This window comes from Anabrus simplex, chromosome 5 (assembly GCF_040414725.1).
Source record: "Anabrus simplex isolate iqAnaSimp1 chromosome 5, ASM4041472v1, whole genome shotgun sequence".
NCBI classification, from domain to species: Eukaryota; Metazoa; Arthropoda; class Insecta; order Orthoptera; family Tettigoniidae; genus Anabrus; species Anabrus simplex.
Window position 1 is genome coordinate 255274368 of NC_090269.1, and position 13971 is coordinate 255288338.

The following is a 13971-nucleotide window of genomic DNA, read 5'->3' on the forward strand; positions in this document are numbered from 1 at the left end:
ATACTAAAAAGAAGGGCAGATAAACAAATCAATCAATCAATCAATACTGATCTGCATTTAGGGCAGTCGCCCAGGTGGCAGATTCCCTAACTGTTGCTTTCCTAGCCTTTTCCTAAATGATTTCAAAGAAATTGGAAATTTCTTGAACGTCTCCCTTGGTAAGTTATTCTAATCCCTAACTCCCCTTCCTATAAATGAATATTTGCCAAAGTTTGTCCTCTTGAATTCCAACTTTATCTTCATACTGTGATCTTTCCTACTTTTATAAACGCCATTCAAACTTATTTGTCTACTAATGTCATTCCATGCCATCTCTCCGCTGACAGCTCGGAACATACCACTTAGTCGAGCAGCTCTTCTTCTTTCTCTCAATTCTTCCCCACCCAAACATTGCAACATTTTTGTAACGCTACTCTTTTGTCGGAAATCACCCAGAACAAATCGAGCTGCTTTTCTTTGGATTTTTTCCAGTTCTTGAATCAGGTAATCCTGGTGAGGGTCCCATACACTGGAACCATACTCTAGTTGGGGTCTTACCAGAGACTTATATGACCTCTCCTTTACATCCTTACTACAACCCCTAAACACCCTCATAACCATGTGCAGAGATCTGTACCCTTTAATTGCAGTCATATTACGTGATTACCCCAATGAAGATCTTTCCTTATATTAACATCTAGATACTTAGAATGATCTCCAAAAGAAACTTTCACCCCATCAATGCAGTAATTAAAACTGAGAGGACTTTTCCTATTTGTGAAACTCACAACCTGACTTTTAACCCCGTTTATCAACATACCATTGCCTGCTGTCCATCTCACAACATTTTCGAGGTCACGTTGCAGTTGCTCACAATCTTGTAACTTATTTATCACTCTATAGAGAATAACATCATCCGCAAAATGCCTTACCTCCGATTCCACTCCTTTACTCATATCATTTATATATATAAGAAAACATAAAGGTCCGATAACACTGCCCTGAGGAACTCCCCTCTCAACTATTACAGGGTCAGACAGAGCTTCACCTACTCTAACTCTCTGAGATCTATTTTCTAGAAATATAGCAACCCATTCAGTCACTCTTTTGTCTAGTCCAATTGCACTCATTTTTGCCAGTAGTCTCCCATGATCCACCCTATCAAATGCTTTAGACACTTTAGACTTAACAACTAAAGGTAATAGGAACAATTAGAGAACAGGATGTGGAAGAATGCTAGACAACCCTTCTGGGAACATACCTGAAGGCACTTAAGTTCAGGTAATCATGTTCCTTAAAATAGCATTTATTAAACATAATCAGCTTAACCTTCAAAATAAATTTAAAGGAAGATAGCTTTGTATGTATAAACTTCTTTATGGTCTGTATTGACAAGTTGGAACAAGATAAAATAGGGGCCACCTATTCAGCACATTAACTTTAATGCCACATACAACTAAATTTTATAAAAATCTATTATATTGTCATATATTGCCATTAAACATTATTTTCACGGTACTAGTTTCAACCCTTTGGGTCATCTTAGGCCAATATAGTCAAATTGATACATTAAAAACATTGAAAACCAACACATCTAAAAAGGGGGGAAAAACTTTAGAAAAAGAGTCCTTGATGAAAAATCATAATGATGGGCATCATGTCCAGCTGTCACAAATATAATACATAATATAATGTTCATTGCATTAGTAGCACTGTCCCTGATTACAGTACATGAACATTAATGCCACATACAACTAAATTTTATAAAAATCTATTATATTGTCATATGTTAATATTGTCATTAAACATTATTTTCACGGTGCTAGTGTATAAATTGAATTTGTTGTGTTTTATTTCAATTTATCTACAATTTCTACTCTTAATAATTGCAGAAACATGTTCCAACAATCAGAAAGTTCATACAAGTGATAGTTTTATTTACACAAGCCGATAGATCGGACACAATGCACTTAGGTCAGTACAACAACACTAGTTACTCATTATTATATTGTACAATAATGTTGCAAGCTAGGTAGTGTTAGAGAGTTGGATTACCTTATCCAGTTCACACTGCAAAGTAAATCTACAATTTCCACTAAAGACTTATCACAATACTGCATACGTTATGTATGGTAATGTATTTACTGATTATGATATCCACAGAAGCATTTCAGATGAAGTCCAAACTGGTCAAGCTGATCCACTCTTCAGATACCACTATAGGACATGAACAGCTTTCAATTCGGTACAGACACATTGCATATATATTTATGCTGGATCACCTTGATGCACCGCTTATCTCCATCTGTTTGTAGTTTTTACCAGCAATGACAATACTGTTGTCATTCCAGTGCACCAGCAATGCACCACCTAAACACTTATAGTCGTATGATCTTCTTCTTTTGTCTGCCTTAGCTTGAAGGGGGCACTTCTCTGTCTGGTTTTCTTGAAATGTTCCTGCTGCACTTATTTCCTTTGAAGCCAGATGCCTTACAAATTTCAGGAATGTAAAGTAGTTGTCAAAGATTATTGATGCCCCCTGTTTGATTCAGTTCCACCTGCATCAATAGAGGTAGGACTACACTTCCTCCAAGTCCAAATTCTTTCAGCCTTTCATTTTATATTGCTGTATACACTTGGAAAGGTGGAAAGCTATCCTATAACCACTGGCAGAGAAAGAAGTCTAGCAGAATTTCACAATTTTGCGCATCATCTGATTAGGAAAAGGAGGGGAGGGGTAGGAGGAGACAGGAAAACAGTCAGTCACTAATTGAGATGTAGATTGTGATCTTGTCCACTTTGGGGTTGCTTCTTTTGTGTTACACTTTGACCTACTAGTGCTTTTGAATTTTCTATCAGGGATATCGGAAACAGGAGTACTGGTCCGATCTTATGTATGACTCTTTTTATTTTCATATGACAGCTTCCTTTTGCACAGTTTTCTGGTTTTCCAGTTCCATCTTTGTAAACTTTCACTAAAATTTTGACTACCACTGGACCTAGCCTTCCTTTTTTCATATTTTGTTGAAGCAATTTGCCCTTCACATTTACTCAGAAGTAGGTTTCTGCCAAGGTAATTTAGATTACCCTCATACTCATCTATCATTATCATCAACCGTTTCACACCCGTCATTGGGAGGTTTGATGTGCTGCTCCTCTCCAAATGTCGGTTCTTCCTCCAAAACTTTCAATATTTCACTCACCATCAAACTAGTAAGGGAATACAATAATGTCTGAGACAGTAGGACTCCCTGTGCATAGCGTCCAATTTCCAGGACAACTATATATATAAGCCTCTGTCACGTCAGTAATAATACATAATTGACATTTTTTTGTGTTGGTAGATTCATAGGAGTGTAAACAGTATCGTCCATACCAAAGTTTATAATTATTGGAAATACTTCTTAATTCATAAATAAGCACAAGAAAGTATCACGGGCTTAAAACCATGCATAAATATCACAAATTTTATTTTTTATGACATCCAATTTTTCAGACACTATGTACTAATGCATTAAACTTGAAGTTATAGTGAATAGTATACTTAAGAAATTGACAGAGTGAGGTATCTATGAATTAAACCAATAAATGCAGTGGCTCTGTAGTTGTTTGAACTGTCAATATTGATCATGTGTTTAAATCCAGAAGAGATAACCAGAAAAAGAAAAGAAAAGAAAAGAAAGGAAGGATAATACCAGTGTGTTGTAAAAGAATGAAAAAGGGAAAAGCAGAAAAAGATATTGTATGTTAAACGAGATTTACCTCCCTCCAGCTGACTTCAAAGGTATCTTCCACAGTTAGCAGAGCTTGCCACACTGATTGATACTTTCGAATTGGAGGTAAGCGGCGGGAGTTCAGGTGCAGGAGGGGCGGAGGAAGGGAGACGGTAAGAGGATGTAGGCATAAATATCTCAAGGATAATGCCTAAGGTCATCTTCAATACGGAACAATAATGAGAGTTTTTACTTGTTACTTGTAAACAGGATGTAGGGGCAGTGAAAGGTTGATAGGGGTACTGAAACCCATGTTTGAAATACATTTTTGTTTTTTTTCTATAGATAGGAATAATCATATCAAATAAAATATTTGGTTTTTTGGATATCTCCTTTAAATTGCAGATAGGATTAGAATATTGTTCCGAGATGAATGAATCAGTTCTCAAAGATATTGAGCAGAGTGCCTTCCCTATAACCTTCAAGCTGTCCATATCCTGATTTATAGATGTGAACTAATGGTTAGATTCACAATTAAGTATTTATTTATTTTCCACCTAGTCGATACAATGATTGCTTAAGGCAATTTTTAATGGTCAAAAGTGGTACATGTTTCGTATATTATCAACATCTTCAGCCACATAACACTGTTTAGATGAAAAATATATAAAATTGACAAAGTAATGCTTTAGAGGAAGTGTCCTTAAAATTAACATAAGATTGACAAGATTAAAACAAACAAATAACTCAAGAGGGGTACTGAAACCCATGTTCGAAATACATTTTTGTTTTTTTTCTATAGATAGGAATAATCATATCAAAGATGTTGATAATATACGAAACATGTACCACTTTTGACCATTAAAAATTGCCTTAAGCAATCATTGTATCGACTAGGTGGAAAATAAATAAATACTTAATTGTGAATCTATTGAAGTGCAATACGGACCATGAAGCTGATTTTATGTAATCCTAATGGTTAGAGTCGACCATATGTTGTCACAGGGTAGAAAAGCAGTTATATTCCTTAGTACTGATATGTTCTAAATAACTCATAGTGAAATTTCTGCCTGTTTGTCCCACATGTCGCGTCACATTCATTACTCTTGATTTTGTAACACCCAGAATTGAGAAACCTATTATAAAGATTAATTAAATGCATGTTATGAAATATGGAAGAATTGTTATTAATAGTTTTAAAAGCTCATTGATAAAATTATTAATAAGATAAAGAACCAGCCTACATCTACCTTAATTAAAGAAACGACTCCCAGAAAGACATGCACTTACTTCATATTCAATAATAATAATAATAATAATAATAATAATAATAATAATAATAATAATAATAATAATAATAATAATAATAATAATAACATTTTCAAGAAACACAATTTGAACATAGCTTTCAAAACTAGTAATAACAATTTTTCCATATTTCATAACTCCCACTGCCTACCCCCAGTTTGAATGTAGCAATCAGTGTGGCAAACTCTGCAGTCTGTGGAAGATACCTTTGAAGTCTGCTGGAGGGGAATAAGTTTCATGTAATATACAATATCTTTTTCTCCTTTTCTTTTTTATTTTTACAACACAGCAGTTTATCTTTCCTTTTTCTGGATATTGTTTCTGTATTTAAACACATGATCCATATTGACAGTTCAAACAAATACATGGCCACTGCATTCTTTGATTTAATTCATAGATATCTCACTCTTGTCAATTTCTTACGTATACTATTCACTGTCACTTCAAGTTTAACATTAATCAAGGACAAGATTGATTCCAAAACTTATCACATGGTGCTACTAATGCAACGAACATTATATTATATTTTATATTTGTGACATCTCAACATGATGCCCATCATCAAGATTTTTCATCAAGGACTCATCTTTACTTAAAGTGTAGAGTATGGTTCCAGTGTATGGGACCTTCAGCAGGATTACCTGATTCAAGAACCGGAAAAAATCCAAAGAAAAGCAGCTCAATTTGTTCTGGGTGATTTCCGACAAAAGAATAGCATTGCAAAAATGTTGCAAAGTTTGCGCTGGGAAGAATTGGGAGAAAGAAGACGAGCTGCTCGACTAAGTGGTAAGTTTTGATCTGTCAGCGGGGAGATGGCATGGAATGACATTAATAGATGAATAAGTTTGAGTGACGTTTTTAAAAGTAGGAAAGATCACAGTAAGAAAATAAAGTTGGAATTCAAGAGGAAAAATGGGGGCAAATATTCATTTATAGGAAGGGGAGTTAGGGATTGGAATAATTTACCAAGGGAGATGTTCAATAAATTTCCAATTTCTTTGAAATCATTTAGGAAAAGGCAACTGCCCTAAATGCAGATCAGTATTGATTGATTGATTGATCGTAGCTTTTCCTTTTTTGGATGTGTTGGTTTTCAGTGTTTTTAATGTACCAGTTTGACTATATTGGCTGAAGATGACCCAAAGGTTTGAAACTAGTATTGTGGAAATAATGTTTAATGACAATACAACAGATTTTTATAAAATTTAGTTGTATATGTCTTTAATGTTAATGTATTGAATAGGTGGATCCTATTTTACCTTGTTCCTTGTAGGAAGATAGATCTACTCTTAAAATACCTGTAGAAAATTCATGACACACAAAATTCTTAAAAGAACTATTTCACTGTGAAGGTGCGGACAAGCACTTGCATTTGTGGTCGTGCCCTCACAACCCCAGTGATGTTCCGTGCACCAAGTTAATGCTGATAATTTTAAGGGTGATATCAAAGAAATGTACTATATTAGAACTAAGGTTAAACAGTAGCAAATTAGAAAACACAAGTGAGCTAACAAAGATAAAGGGGATTCTATGGATATGACCCAGTAAATAAAAAAACCTACTTCGGAATTGAAGATTCCTTTATTGCAGTGAGCTAGTACCATTCTACTGAGATAGGCAACAAGAAAAACACAATGACATTACTTCATATAACGATTGATATGGTAAGGTTGCCCGCTCCCAAATAAACTGCGTATCATAGCGCTGAAAATCACTTTTGTGGATTAAATTAAGTCGTAGGAGATCCAAGACTACCCCAGACAATTCCTGCAAGAGAAACAAGTTAATTTAAGAATTGATAACAAAAATTAAATGTACCTTATCCCCATCAAGCCGGAACTCTCCTTTGGAGCGGGAGCTCAAACGAACCACATCTGCTCTGACTGGGAATAAAGATCAGAACTGAGGCACTCTCAAACAAAACACTGTTACAAAGAAGAAGAAGAAGAAGAAGAAGAAGAAGACTGCACACACTTGCATGTCAACCAAGTACCAACGCAACAAATTCACATAATCGATTAACGACTTGCACTCATAACTCTCACTAAAACAACTCCACTCACCACTCAAGACTGTCTCTTTATATACATTGCCTGGCCTAGCTTCTGGAAGAATATGCCACAACATGTTTTCTTGTAATTTCGAGAGTCTCCAATAACCTATTTACAATGAAAGATACGTTGTTCTGGGCTATTACCATGTGTTGCACAATATTGCATTGGATTTATACATCATATATACAGGTAATAATAAATTATATACTATTAATTATGTTTTCTTACATTAAATAAACTCATATTAATATATATACAGTAGATGTTTCATGACATAACCTCACAGGTAATACAGTCACGATTTATACCAAATAAAATCTGTACATAACTGTGTAAATAATACTAATACTAATAGGTGTAAACAACTTCATAGCCACGCATCACAAGTAGTAGTAATAATAATAATAATAATAATAATAATAATAATAATAATTTGAGCTTGATATTTTCATTATTTACCTATGGGTTAGAGATTTGTTTCCAAGATATACTAGTCCATTACACTTGCATCATTATCCTCACTATAATTTGAAACAATTTCAACAGTCTATCACACTTGTCGACGTCGCTGGATGTGCTAACAGTTGCAAACCCAAGTACCTTGCATTACATTAGTTCAAGTTCAATAACATAGATGGCCATATAGAAGGTGCACAGTTTAACTGGACGGAGAAGGTGAACCACCGGTACAGACCTCCACCCCTTAAGGTTTACCACGGCATGAACAGTTTTGAAATCTTGCATCGTGGAACACACGAATTTTGAGAAAAACATATATAAGTTGGAGTATATCTTGGTAGAGAGTGCGTTCTATTTTTTTTTTTTCTTTTTTTTCTTTAAGTAATGCAATCTTGATGTTTGCAAGCAGTAGAAGTCCATGCTGTTGCTCCCAGAGTTGATGGAAAGATGGGTTGCCCCTGCCAATATCAAGATTGGGTTGCCGGGAACCCCCACATACTCTGAGATGCCATTTTCCCATATATTGAGAGGAACAGCCAAGGCGATGGTCATCAAGAACCAAGTAGCATTGTTCGGCCCAAGGATAGATAGGGTGGTAGGAGTCCAGCTTCCAAGCTACTCCCAATGATGATAGTCCCAAAGGAGAACGTTTAGATGAAGTCTAGGCTGGAACGAGGCGGGCCCATACTCTGCACCGTCATCTCTCGCAGATGGATACAACGTGGCTTCAGGTGGAAGTAGGGCACTGTAACATTGAATTTTGGGGCAATGGTAATTGATTCACGGACAGTGTTATATGTGGTGCAGGTAAGGTTGTTGACTAAGGAGGACGAGTGCATGGAGTTTCCAACTCAGGTTTGGAGGCAGGGGCCATAATCGCAGAAAAGAAATTACCGAAGGGAAGGTTTTCACAAAAGGATTTACACAAAAAGAAGGTTAACTTAAGATATTATTTAAACATTAATACAACTTCTGACAACCATTACGGGCAGAAGTCATCCTTATTATTACTTTGGTTACGTAAAACTGAAACTAATAAGATTCTAAGGAAAGAAATATAATTACACCAGCAACATCATCACTTGGTGGCATATAAGGAAAAAGTAAGGACTTTCACACAGGTTTTACTTGAGACAAGTGAACACGAAAAATCCGTTCCGTTTCAGGTTTACTCACTGAAAGGGTGACAGGAGTTAGAAAATCTAAGATGATGCAAGGTCCATGAAATCTGGGGGCAAGATTGCCCACGGGAACAACATTTTTAACCATAACCTGATCTCCAACTTTTAAATTGGTGGGTCTTCATCCACGGTCATACCTCATTTTTACTCTCTGATGAGAGGCCTTAATATTATTTCTAGCTTTTCTCCATGAATCCTGGATATTTTGTGGATCTATTGTCTCTGGCAAAAGCTCATTGATCAACCACGAATTTGACAAAGGAGTATTTGGGACAAACTTAAACATTGGAGAAAACTTACGGGACTCATCAACAGCCGAGTTAATGGCAAATGATAACCAGTGTAAGCAAGTGTCCCAATGAGAATGATCTTTGTGGTGGAAAGCAATAAGGGTAGATCGAAGGCTACGATTAGCCGCTAAGCTAGAGATGGCTGTGGGTAGTACGCGGACATCGGGACGTGTGAGATAGAGAGATCGCAACAGAACTTACGAAATAAATTAGAGGTGAACGCCTTAGCATCATCATCATCATCATCATCATTATTGTACAGTTCCAGTTCCCCGGGTACTGTTAATGAGCCTCTTCCACTTCTTCCTGTCCATATATAACTTGTCATGGAGAACATCATCCACTGTCCATCCTCTGGTAACTAGATCAACCGTCATCACGACTGTTCATCTGGTTTTAGGTCTTACTACTGCTGCTCTTTTCCCCTCCACCTGTCTTTCCAAATTTATTCTGTCTCTTCTTGTAGGCTCCATCCTCATCACATGCCCGAACCACTGTAGTCTGGATGTGTCGATTCTGTCTAATAGGGATGTCTTTATTCCGGCTTCTTTCCTCACCTCTTCATTTCTTAACTTGTCCATCTTGGTCATCTGGATGGTGGATCTAAGAAAATTCATCTCTGATGCTTGCAGTCTTGATGAATCTCTTTTTGTGAGGGTGCATGGTTCAATCCCGTAGGTCAATGTTGGTATGAAATAGCTGTTAAACATCATCAGTTTGACCGGTTTTGGAATCATGTCACCCCACAAAAGTGTTCTTACTTGTTGGTAGAATTCTGATCCTGGTGATGGCAGTCAACAGAGAAGGGCGTCCAGCAAGTGTAAAACTAGGAGACAACCAGCTAGAGTTTATGGATAGTTTTCCTTACCTTGGAAGTGTAATCTCCAGTGTTAATTAGGTCAGAAAGGAAATTACAAACAGAGTGCAAAAGGGATCAGAATTCTACCAACAAGTAAGAACACTTTTGTGGGATAATATTAATAAGGCCATATGGCGAGGTGGAGGCCGAAAACTACTAGACGATGGAGGGGGGCTCCTTCGCAACTCTTAAGGTGTCGGCATACCTCACACCTTCAGCTGAGACAGCCATAGCCTCTAATTCTGCAAAGGTTTGGGAACAAGACTAAAAACATAAGATCTATAAGGTGGAGAGATACCTTCAACAATAGTTTGCACAATCTGGTCCTCGGGAAAAATGCAGAGCGAACACTCGGGTATGAAATTTGATATCTTGAATGAAGTCCGCAAGATTTTTGTCCAGACGTTGTACCCTAAAATAGAACTTCTGTATTAAAGAGGACATTGCCCTAGCCGGAATGAAATTAGCCAAAAGGTGGCCGTGGAAGTCTTCTATGGATGAGTGATCAGCAATGGCCTTAACTATTTTGTCCGAGAGGATGCCTACGGAATATGGATACATAATTTGAAGAATTTGAGAGTGAGAGAGGGAAAATACTACAGCATGATCTTGGAATTCAACTAAAAACCTGAGAAATGAAATTACATCATTTGTGGAGTTTACTGAAAATTTAGAAATTCCCCTAAGCAACATAGCCAATGGATGGGGCAAACTACTAAAACATGGTGACATAATTGGTGACGGCCTAGAGGGTTGAGAGGCTTCAACCACAGCATTGTTCAAAAAGAAGGGTGGAATTTGTTTCGGATGACCAGACTCAGTTTCCATTGGGGCTGATATTTGTTGAGTTGCCACAGATTTTCTACTTTCTACCATTGTGGAAGAATCCTCCTCACTTACAATGTTTATCACAGGGGCTTGGTCGGTTTTGGGAGCAGCTGCTCCAGTCAACAATTGATTAACTCTATTTGACATTCCTGATCAACTAAATTACTAGCCTCCTTAGCATGATCTTCTTTCAACTTTAGAGACAATAGGTCCCTAGCCCTATTATAAAAATGGAACAATCTAGCCTGTACTCTTTTAAGTTAGTTAGCAGATGGATCGCTTACTTCAAAAAACACTAACTACAGATGCTAATTCAGTAGTATTGTCAGTGATAGTGGATAGAGCCTCATCAATTTCCTTCTCCCCCAAAATTGGGATACAAATAGGCAATTCTAATGACTCTTTAAGTTTGGCAGTATCTGCCGCAACCATGCCTCCAGATTGAACATTTCTAATGAGTAACTCATAAATCAATTCCTCCTTGTGCAAGTACCCGGGATGGAGGACTTCGTGGGGCCCAGACATGATTATAGAAAACTACAAATTTAGAAAAAATTTCCAGCAACCAAGAAAAATTCTTAGAGTTTGAATTGGATTTGATTCTAGCAGACAAAAGGGTTTAAGTTAGACCCATTCAACCACGCTCTGCTACCACTTGTTCCGGGGTATTTGTGGAATGCAGAGATGGTGAAAGAAGGTGTGGGCTTGAATGGGTCTAACTACAACATCAAGAATTGAATTAAAACTTTAGCAAAGGTTATATTTCTTTAGAATTTAAAAAATGAACAAATAACATGACAGGTACAATTCGCAATCCAAGATTATTGAATATTTACAGATTTGGGGTTTCAAGCCCTTAGTCTACAATTCTGAGCAACAAGCTCAATTTGACAAAATCTTCACTTCAAAGTGAGGAACAACTTAGTCAAGGGCAGAAATCCCCTAATTCAAAGTCAAGGGCAGAAATCCCCTAATTCAAGAGCACTTGCTCCCTAAATTGCAATATCTAGCCTTCCAGAAGCATTCTTCATTATTACAAAACCTTGAAAAGAGCTAACAGGCTCTCAGTTTCTTCCAGCTTACCCAAGGCAAAATTACCTCAAAATCTAACACTCTCTGGCCTCTCAAGGCACGAATTACAAATATAAATAGTATTACACAGAGGTATCTAGTACCCAACCTACAAGGCCTTTGTGGAAGAGAACAGGTTAAAAAAATGGCCTGAACACAAACTAAATGGAGGCGAACTCTGCGCTCCAGATAATGAAATATAAAATCCTACAGGGCTCTTGGTCGATGAAACAGGGGCTATTCCCAAACTACTGAGGTGGCTCACATGGAAATCACTTTAACACATTACAGGAAGAAAATAGTTACGAAAAAGTAGTCACCTCAAACCAAGATGAAGGGGAGCCTGAGAGGGTAACTCACTCTCTATCCCCGATTTACAGAAAGACTTTATGAAATTTTTACATTAGCCGAAAGAAGGTTTATATTTTAGAAAAGTTTGTTACATAGTTAAAGATTCGGACCTTCCCCTCGGATAAAGCTGCGAAGGTAGCTACAGAAAAGAGAATTTATGTGGGCATTACCTGGTAGATGTTCTGCCGACCGAAGGGAGAAGCATCCCGCTTCCTGCCTTAACACACACACTTAGAAAGACGGTGATCAATTGACAAGGAAACATGAAAAGCCTCAGTTTATATACCCTCAGGGAAGGTTCGAGAGGATTCTGGGCTAATCCGTACACACCCTCTCAATTTTATTGGTTAAACTCAAAAGTTACACGCAAAATCGAACAAGAAGCCTATGATAGGTTGAAAATTAATTATAGAAATTTTTCATTGGCGAGATAAAACTGGCGGAATGAGACCGAAGCGTTGCAAACCAAAAAAAAAAAAAGAAAGTTGAGAAAACCTATAAGCACAAAATTTATTTTCGATAACAACTTGCTTTACTTTGCACCAGAGTGCATGATCATAGTTTTTTGGTAGTGTCATCTGTGGAAAAATGTTCAAACTTCTTGATGTATAGTAAAACAAAACAAGGAGAAATTCAATCAGTTTAGGAAACTTCACAATAACCGCAATTACTTAGTATTTTAGTAGTGACATCTTCCGATTAAAGTTCCAACTTGTTGCGTTATCCGTTTCACTTTTTGATCGATATAGGAGTTTATTAAGGCACTGATTTTGAATGAGCAGAGGAGAGGTGTACCTCCCGGTACTTTTTTTTTTTTTTTTTTTTTTTTTTTTTTTTTTTTTTTTGTGGACCAGAGAGGGGAAAAAAGTGAGGGATGAATAAATGGATAAAGTATGAACCAAAGTTTAAATTTTGCTAAAATTGTCTACTGAAGAATATATTTTTTCTTTCTTTTCGTATCTTTTTAAGCAAGAACAACAAAGATTAGACAAGAGGGAAACCTTGATGATAAATACAGGGGAGCTTATAAGCTCATAAAATGTACAATATGGGGGGTAGAAATCCCATCTCATATAAGTCAGTCAGTCAGCCAGAGAACTCAGACCAATAGGTCTTATAATTTTACAAAGCTACAGAGACAGGCTAGCCTTTACATGGCAGAGAGAGAGTGAAGTCAATTCAGTTCAGAGAAAGAAGCCGTAGCTTCTAAAACAAAGTTATATAGGATCGGTCCTGAACCCTGAAGCACAGTTTAAAATTTATACCTTACAACCACCCTTTATGGGGCCAGGTGATTACATTAATGTTTATAGTCAAACACCTCTGACACCTGAAGCAGCAAATACATACTGCTTCAAAAACTTAAGAACTTAATACCTTTGCTACCCTTATCTGATAGGGAAGCCACTTTACTACTTCACAGCCATAAACAGGAAGGAAAAGACAATACTTAACAAAAAAGGCCACAAACAAAACATGAATAATGGAGGCTGAAAACTCTCAATCACTCCAATGTTTAAGACCACAGAAACACTGAACAGGGCATAAAGCCTGATGATGCAGTGGATAAGCCAATACTACTTTGTGACTAAGAAAAGCAATATTAAAGTCCAAGAGGAAGGTAGATAAATTTTAAAAATTGGAAAACTTGATCACCCAAAGACAAATTCAAGAAGGCAAATGAGGGTATACACTCATGCATCCTTACATTTTACAAAATCCCCAATAGGGGCGATTACTTTAAAGTCCTAAGACTGTGTAGAAAAACCTATATTTTAAGTTTAAATTAAAGGAGAAAGCCCTACGTTAAAATTAAAGTATTTCCCTTTGGGACCTTCCAAAATAGCCACTGTATGCTTCTATAATATGAAACTTTGG

At 36.8% G+C, this 13971-nt stretch overlaps 1 protein-coding gene across 1 annotated transcript in view; it reads left to right on the forward strand.

Annotated features, from left to right (window-relative positions):
* Dhc16F (Dynein heavy chain at 16F) overlaps positions 1-13971 on the forward strand; it is a 1052459-nt gene that overhangs the window by 836308 nt on the left and 202180 nt on the right. The gene's annotated exons all lie outside the window — the stretch shown is intronic.